The sequence below is a fragment of the Rhinopithecus bieti genome, unplaced genomic scaffold, assembly GCF_001698545.2.
Source record: "Rhinopithecus bieti isolate Rb0 unplaced genomic scaffold, ASM169854v2 scaffold_23236, whole genome shotgun sequence".
In the NCBI taxonomy this organism is placed as follows: domain Eukaryota; kingdom Metazoa; phylum Chordata; class Mammalia; order Primates; family Cercopithecidae; genus Rhinopithecus; species Rhinopithecus bieti.
The window spans coordinates 4,239,380-4,248,128 of NW_016811820.1; positions in this window are offsets into that span (position 1 = coordinate 4,239,380).

Here is an 8,749-nt window from a genome sequence, read left to right on the forward strand (position 1 = left end):
TTTTGTTTTTTTTTTTCTTTTTTAAGGCAGTGTCTTGTTCTGTCACCCAGACTGGAGTGCAGTGGTACAATCATAGCTCACTGCAGACTTGAACTCCAAGGCTCAAATGATCCTCCTACCTCAGCCTCCCAAGTAGCTGAGGCTACGAGTGCACATACTGATACAGGAGTTAAGAAGAAATTCCTTAGGCAGATAGTGACGGCAAAGAAATCCTCGGTAAGGTTTTCCTTTTAATAAAAAGCAACCTCCAAATCATTTTCTTTTCTAACAAAGAGCAGCCTGTGAAATCAAGCTTCAGACAGAGACAAGCAAGCTGGAAGCTTGCACTGGTGAATGCTGGCAGCTGTGCTAATAGGATAAGGCTACCTGGGAGTAGGCATGTCCAACACAGCGGCTCCATCTTCCCTTCTCTTTGCCAAATCATGTGGACAGTAAGGAGAAGACAATATGGTGCGAGCCAGGCAAAGACCCCATTTGCATAATAAGGTTAGAATGGGGTGACCAGCCTCCCCCACGTACTGTGTAAACGTTACACCTGGCTGAACCAATCTGTGGGCCTTATGGAAATCAGACGCCGTCTCCTCAAGCCTGCCTATAAAATCTGGTGCAGTCCAGGGCTGGATTTTCTCTATCAGGAGCCCCTCTCTCACACAAGGGAGAGACCTGTTCTCCTTTCTGTTTCTTTTGCCTATTAACCCTTCACTCCTAAACTCACTCCTCCTGTGTGTCTGGTCCATCCGTGTCCTTAATCTTCTTGGCATGAGACAATGAACCCTGGGTATTTACCCCAGACAATGACACTGCTTCAATACCACCATATCCGGCTAATTTTGTTTTTCTTTTGTAGAGATAAGATCTCACTATGTCATCCAGGCTGGTAGTATTTCTTCAGTAGAGGAATAGGTGGCATCCTTCTAAAGAAAAAAAGAAAACTCTCACAGACCCTCAGGGCTGACCTAATTTGTTTTTTACCATGGTGTTTCTCAAATATGTGTAAACATAAAATGGCTTCTACTCATAGGTCTATTGCAACTATAAAATAAGAATAAATTTACAAGTCGATATGAACAAACCAACAAAGTAGATAACATTTCAGTTAACAGTATTCATTTCAGGGCCAGGCGTGGTGGCTCAAGCCTATAATCCCAGCACTTTGGGAGGCCGAGACGGGCGGATCACAAGGTCAGGAGATCAAGACCATCCTGGCTGACACGGTGAAACCCCATCTCTACTAAAAAATACAAAAAACTAGCCAGGCGAGGTGGCTGGCGCCTGTAGTCCCAGCTACTCGGGAGGCTGAGGCAGGAGAATGGCCTAAACCCGGGAGGCAGAGCTTGCAGTGAGCTGAGATCTGGCCACTGCACTCCAGCCTGGGCGACAGAGCGAGACTCTGTCTCAAAAAAAAAAAAAAAAAAAAAAAACAGTATTCATTTAACCTGGTGGCACTGTCACTCACCGAAATGGAATCGTTGCTGCTTCAGATGTGAATGTGGCACCAACTGAGCCAGCAGAAGTTCTTCTATGCCTCATGATAACCTGATTCTCCCTCTAGTGTTCTGTACTCTGGAGTATTTTGGAAATGTTTACTCATCATTCATTCATTCACCCCATATTTATTGAGCACCTACTTTCTCTCCAGGGTGTAGTAAATTAGTAAGCAAAGAGGATGGAAATCCTGCTTTCTGGGAATTTATATTCTGGCAGCTTTCCAGAGCAACAAACACATTTCTATTAAAATCTCCACCCTCAGCTGGGCGCAGTGGCTCACGCCTGTAATCCCAGCACTTTGGGAGGCCAAGGTGAGTGGATCACCTGAGGTCAGGAGTTCAAGACTGGCCTGGCCAACATGGTGAAACCCCATTTCTACTAAAAATGCAAAAGTTAGCTGGGCGTGATGGTGGAGACCTGTAATCCCAGCTACTTGGGAGGCTGAGGAGGAGGTTGCAATGAGCCGAGACTGTGCCACTGCACTCCAGCCTGGGCAACAAGAGTGAAATTGTCTCGAAAAAAACCAAAACCAAAACCAAACCAAAACAACAACAACAACAAAAAACCACTCTCTTCTTCTTTTTATGACAATTCCTGTAGAACAACTTAGCCCCAGGGCTGTTGGCACACAAACACATGAACTAAAGCCATGTTCAGTACTCACCTGGGCCATCCAGGTAATGCAGAAGATGCTCATATTAATTTTTTTTTATATTTTTTTTGAGACAGGGTCTCACTGTCATCCAGGCTGGAGTGCAGTGACATGATCTAAGCTTACTGCAACCTCTGCCTCCCGGGTTCAAGTGATTCTCCTGCCTCAGCCTCCTAAGTAGCTGGGGCTACAGGCGTGCACCATCACACCCGGCTAATTTTTGTATTTTTAGTAGAGACGGGGTTTCACCATGTTGGCCAGGCTGGTCTTAAACTCCTGACCACAAGTGAATGGCCCACCTCAGCCTCCCAAAGTGCTGGGATTACAGGGGTGGGCTACTGCACCTGACCTAATTTTCCGATAATCACCAAAATAAAGACAAAAAAACTTTGAAAATCTTACATGCATCTTGTACATGCAAAAGTCAGAGGCTCCCTAGATGCCTGCAAATCCCCAGTTGGAGAAGCACAGCTTGAGTCACTTTCCATTACACACACGTCCTTTTATCTTGTTGAGGAGTTTGATAAGGAAGTGCTACCAATGAACCAACAGCAGCTCTTATCTCTAAGAGAAAAAATTACCCACAGAGTGGGTGTTTCTAACTCTTGCTTTTCTTCCTATCTTACCTTGTGGGGAAAAGAACTGTCTTAGTCCATTTGAAATGCTATTATGGAAAACCTGAGGCTGGGTGCTTTTATAAAGAAGTGAGGTTTATTTGACTCACAGTTCTGCTGGCTGCACAAGAAGCATGGTGCTAGGATCTGCTTCTGGTTAAGGTGTGGGCTGCTTCCACTCTGGGGTAATGCGTGCAGAGATCACCTTATGAGAGAGAGGGGGGCGAGAGAGAGATGAGGAGGTTCTAGGTCCTTTTAAACCACCAACTTTCACAGGAATAAATACAGCAAGAACTCACTCATTATCCAAGCCATTCATAAGGGATCTCCTGCCACGACCAAAACACCTCCCAACCAAGCTCCACCTCCAACACTGGGGATCACATTTCAACATGAGAGTTGGAGGAGGCAAATATCCAGACTGTATCAAGAACAAAATCTCACAATTTGCTGGGTAGGACATTAAAAAGCATGGTCAGAGTGAGGTATAGGGATACTTGGTGAACTTCATCAATATCGATTGTACTAAACTTTTTCCTGAATATATAGTTCATTGGTAGCTGATATTACATCTTCTCCTCCAGTCCTGAGAGCCTGGGCTCTCCTTCACTGTGTCACTTGGAAAGGCAGAAAAAGTAAAGCTTTTGGTGGGACTGTTGCAAGAGGGCCTGGGCAACAGCATGAGCTTTGGGTATTGAGATTTCTACAGAGGCCTGCGGCACAGCCACTGGTTAGTTATAAAGCAGAGCACTTCTAATTCCACCATGAAGATAACAAAAAAAAGGAAGATATAGGCTGCTCAGTTTCTTAATTATTCCCCAGACATTTTGCCCTTGAAAATACACAAAGAATGAAATCTCTAGTCCCCGCTCAAGGCACCAAACCAAACTTCTAGTGCTAGAGGCTACCCCTCTTGATTTCTCTGCCTCAATACAAGCTGCAACCTCTTTGATTCAGAATTCGTGATACTTGAGTTTAAAATATGCCTATACATTTGCTCATATGAATAAGGCTCAGAAAAGGAAAAGTTTAAACAAAAAACTATTTACCTGTGTGTCTTCTCAGTGCTTCAGAGGCCCCCCCTTGGGATGGATCCTACCTCTCTGCTATTTGTACCCACTTCTTTGAAGAGTGTCCTCCGCCTGGGGCTCAAGTGGGAACTAGAGGAAAGTTCTGGTTCAGGCGTACCCTGAGACTGTGCTGATATTACCACTGCTTAATAATTCAAATTCCCTTTGCCCTCAAAAGCTCAGACCCAACCTACTATAAACTTGCCCAAATTAATGGGGTTCTAAGTACTTACGAGAGCCATTACCATAATTAATTTATTTTATCTTATTTTATTTTATTTTTCAGAGAGGGGATCTTGCTTGCTCTGTTGCCCAGGCTAGAGTGCAATGGTGCAAGCATAGCTCACTGAAGCCTTGAACTGCTGGAATCAAGCAATCCTCCTGCCTTGGCCTTTGGAGCAGCTAGGACTACAGGCACACACCACCATGCCTGAATAATTTTTAAAGTTTTTGTAGAGATAGGGTCTTACCGTACTGTCCAGATTGGTCTTGAACTCCTGGTTTCAAGCGATCCTCCTGCCTCAGCTTCCCAAAGTGCTGGAATTACAGGTGTGAGCTGCCACGCCCAACCTCACAATCATTTAGAGGGTAGAATCAGGCGCTGGCCCCTGGAAAGAAGCTGTTTTTCTTTCTGGAGAGTTCGCATGAGGTTCTAATCGGTAACCAGCTGAGGGCACAGTGACAAAGCAAAGGAAACCCGCAGGAGGCTGGGAAGAAAGAAAACCAGAGACTCCTGATTCCCATCCGCCCTGCTAGCCTCCAGAGATTGAGGGAGGAAGATCGCTTGAGCCCAGGAGGTCAAGGCTGCAGGGAGCTGTGATCACGCCACTGTACTCCAGCCTGGACCACAGAGCAACACCCTGTGGATTAGTCTATTCTCACACTGCTATGAAGAATCTGTATGCAGCCATCCATGATGACCCTCCGTGCTCTTCCAAGCTCCCCCAGTGCATGTGACAATATCCCAGAGAAGTCATCCACATTTGTGCCACACTCTTGATTGCTGTGAGATAAGTATGAGTGATGACAGCTTCGTGGAAGAAAGCCCTGCGATCTCACGGAGAACATAGCCTCTGCTTTCCACTGGTGTCCTGGGAAGAACTTGCTGTTACATGTTATTGTTTTGCTTTAAGATATCTGCTTTTTAAAAGAATTTCCCAGAGGGATGAAGAAGTTAAGGGCCAGAGGCCAGATGTGGGGAAGGTGACTGTTTCTCTCAAAGACAGGGAAGGCTTTTGGTTTTGTTCGGGATTGTTTTGTTTGTTTTTTTTTTTTTTTTTTTATTGCTTTCCCTGTACTTATCTTGTGGGTCCACTGGCTTGTTTATCAGGCTGCTGTTACCTGCTGTCGCCTGGGGATATTTTCTGATAGGGTAGATTCAAGTACGGTGCCCAGTGAGGAGGGCAGAAAAGGATAATTGTCACTGTTACCCATAAGTACCACCATGATTTGAGCACTTCCTATGTGCCAGGCACTATGCAAAGGTTTCGTTTTTTTTTGTTTTTGTTTTCGTTTGTTTGTTTGTTTGTTTTTTAACAGAGTTTTGCTCTGTCACCCAGGCTGGAGTGCAATGGCGTGATCTCGGCTCACTGCAACCTCTGCCTACTGGGTTCAAGAGATTCTCCTGCCTCAGCCTCCCAAGTACCAGGGACTACAGGCACGTGCCACCACACCCGGCTACCTGTTTTTTCTTTCTTTTTTTTTTTTTGTATTTTTAGTAGAAACAGGATTTCACCATGTTGGCCGGGATGGTCTCCATCTCTTGACCTTGTGATCTGCCTGCCTTGACCTCCCAAAGTGCTGGGATTACAGGTGTGAGCCACCGCCCCTGCCTGCAGAGTTTTTTTATAAGCACCTTCTCTTTTCATCCTCCCAGCAAGCTTATGGGCAGGTACTATCATTTTCTCTTTATAGATGGGGACACTGAAACTCAGGGAGATTAATAACCGGTCTCAATATCACATGGTCTGTACCTGGCAGGTTTGGGTTTCAGACCTCGGTCTGTCTCACTCGAATCTCTTGTTCTGGGCTGGGCATGGTGGCTCATGCCTGTCATCCCAGCACTTTGGGAGGCCAAGGCCAAAAGGTCACTTGAGGCCTGGAGTTCAAGACCAGTCTGGGCAACATAGCAAGACCCTGTCTTTACTGTAAAGAAAAATCTCTTGTTCAGTACCACTAGACTATACTGCCTGTCATGTGGCTTTGCTCTGCTGTCCCTGTTCTAACATGAAAACCTCAGATGAGAGAGCAGGAGGGGAGTGAGGATATGCAGGAATATGTCTAGATACATGGCTGTGGACCCTTAAATGCTAAAGGAGCAGAGAGATTCATCGGGGTGTGTGTGTGTGTGTGTGTGCATGTGCGTGCGTGTGTGTGTGTGCAAGCATGCGCACGCACACCCAGGCCCTGGGAGGAGCTTCATTCCAAAGAAAAAAATGACAGCCTAGCGCTGCCTCAACCTCCAACCTCCTGTCACACGTCTGCTTCGGTCTTTCACCTTAAAGCACCAACAAATATGCACTTTAAGGATTCCCAAAGAGTGACGAGTTCTCCCTGAAATAGCTCAGAGAGTCCTCAGCAGGCTGAGAAAATAGTCTGATTCACGCGAGATTAAAAAGTTTTTTGGGGCCTGGCGCGGTGGCTCAAGCCTGTAATCCCAGCACTTTGGGAGGCCGAGACGGGCGGATCACGAGGTCAGGAGATCGAGACCATCCTGGCTAACACGGTGAAACCCCGTCTCTACTAAAAAATACAAAATCTAGCCGGGCGAGGTGGCGGGCGCCTGTAGTCCCAGCTACTCCGGAGGCTGAGGCAGGAGAATGGCATAAACCCGGGAGGCGGAGCTTGCAGTGAGCTGAGATCCGGCCACTACACTCCAGCCCGGGCGACAGAGCGAGACTCCGTCTCAAAAAAAAAAAAAAAAAAAAAAAAAGTTTTTTGGTAAATTGCAAAATAATTAAGAAGATCATTCAAGAAAAAATGATAGTTCAGGTAAGTAATAATGGAAACAAAATAGCATCAATAATCCTACCACCCAGAGAGATTTAAACTACGGTTTCACGTCATTCTGAACCTCCTTTCCCACTAAGCCTTGGGTATAGATGCATACAACTTCATATACATATGTGATACACAACAGGGTCAGGACACAATTATGTTTAATGGAATACCTTTAAGTTCCTGCATTTTCATCCTAAAAACCAGCTGTACTAATGCAAACTAGAGGAGCTAGGGCTGAGCGAGCATCTGATATAAAATGAGATGGGTTTTATTTAAGTTGCTTCAATGAGTCAGCCGTTTCCTTAAGAAGCCTGTGGGGTCTTAGGGTAGAAAATACAGGATGAAGTCCTGGTGTGTGGCTCATGCCTATAGTTCTAGCACCTTTAGAGGCCAAGGTGGGAGGATCACTTGAGGCCAGGAGTTTGAGACCAGGAGTTTGAGGCAACATAGTGAGACCCTGTCTCTACAAAAAAAATTAAAAATTAGCCAGGCATGGTGGCGCATGCCATAGTCCCAGCTACTGTGGAGACTGAGGCAGGAGGATTGCTTGAGCCCAGGAGTTCAAGGCTACAACAAGCTATGATCACACCACTGCACTCCAGCCTGGGCAACAGAGCAAGACCCTGTGTATTAGTTCGTTCTCACACTACTATAAAAAACTACCCGAGACTGGGTAATTTATGAAGAAAAGATATTGACTCACAGATCCACAGCCTGTACAGGAAGCATGGTTGGGAGGCCTCAGGAAACTTACAATCATGGTGGAAGGTGAAGGATAAGCAGACACGTCTTTCCATGACTGGAGCAGGCGAGAGAGAGAGTGAAGGGGGAAGTGCCACACACTTTTAAACCAGATCTCGTGAGAACTCACATACTATCATGAGAAGAGCAAGGGGGAAATCCGCCTCCATGATCCAATCACCTCCCACCAGCTTCCTCCCCCAACGTTAGGAATTACAATTCAACATGAGATTTGGGTGGGGACACAGAGCCAAACCATATCACTCTGTGAAGAAGAAGAAGGAAAAGGAGAAGGAGAAGGAGAAGGAGGAGAAGAGAAAATCCAGGAGGCACCTTGACGTCTACTCAAAAGAGAACAGCTGGAGTGTTAATAAGCCTGGAAGTCACATCTTACCAATGAAGAAATCCAGAACCAAGTGCATTGGGCTGGGGGGAATCTGACTTGGGCAGATCACCATCAGTGCCTTGAACAATCAGTGGGCCATGGTAGGGGTGTGTGTGCAGATGAGAACATCATTGGGAGATGATATGAATTTGTTCTTTATGACCTAGAGAATGGGAATGGGACCAAATGGATGGAAGCCAGGCAATGGTTTTGATGCAATGAAAGAACGTGCTTTATAACAGAGCCATGCTCCCAAAGCTGGGACGGAGGTTTCAGGAGGGAGGGAGCCCTGTTTGCTTGGAGAGGTTCAAGCAAAGGTGGGCAGCCTTGACTGTTAATGCTAGTCCCATGCTTACATGACCCCACTGTTCTTAGGTGACCCTTCTGACAGCTCCCTGTCCTAGCATTCAAGTGCTGATAAGAATGTGAGCTGTGCTCAGGTGACAGAAATGGGTGTCAAAGAGCCTTCTTTTCATGGAGATGTGCACAGCAGCTGGGAGATGAAAGCTGTATTTGTTACATGTCGCTTGTGGAGAGGAGAACCAGACTTGACAGTTCAAAGTTTATTTAACTGGATGACTCTCAAAGGGGAAAACACACCATTTATTAAAAAAAAAAAAAGTTACTTAATATTTAATTATGGGCAAAGTCAAATGTGCCTTCCTAAGTCTTTTGTTTCAAGAAAATGCAACAGGCATATTTTAGGTCTAGCAGAGGGAGAAGAAATGATCATAGACTCTTGGCTGTTTCAAAATTTCTTCTTGAGAAGAAGCAAATCTCATATATAGAAGATTTCCAA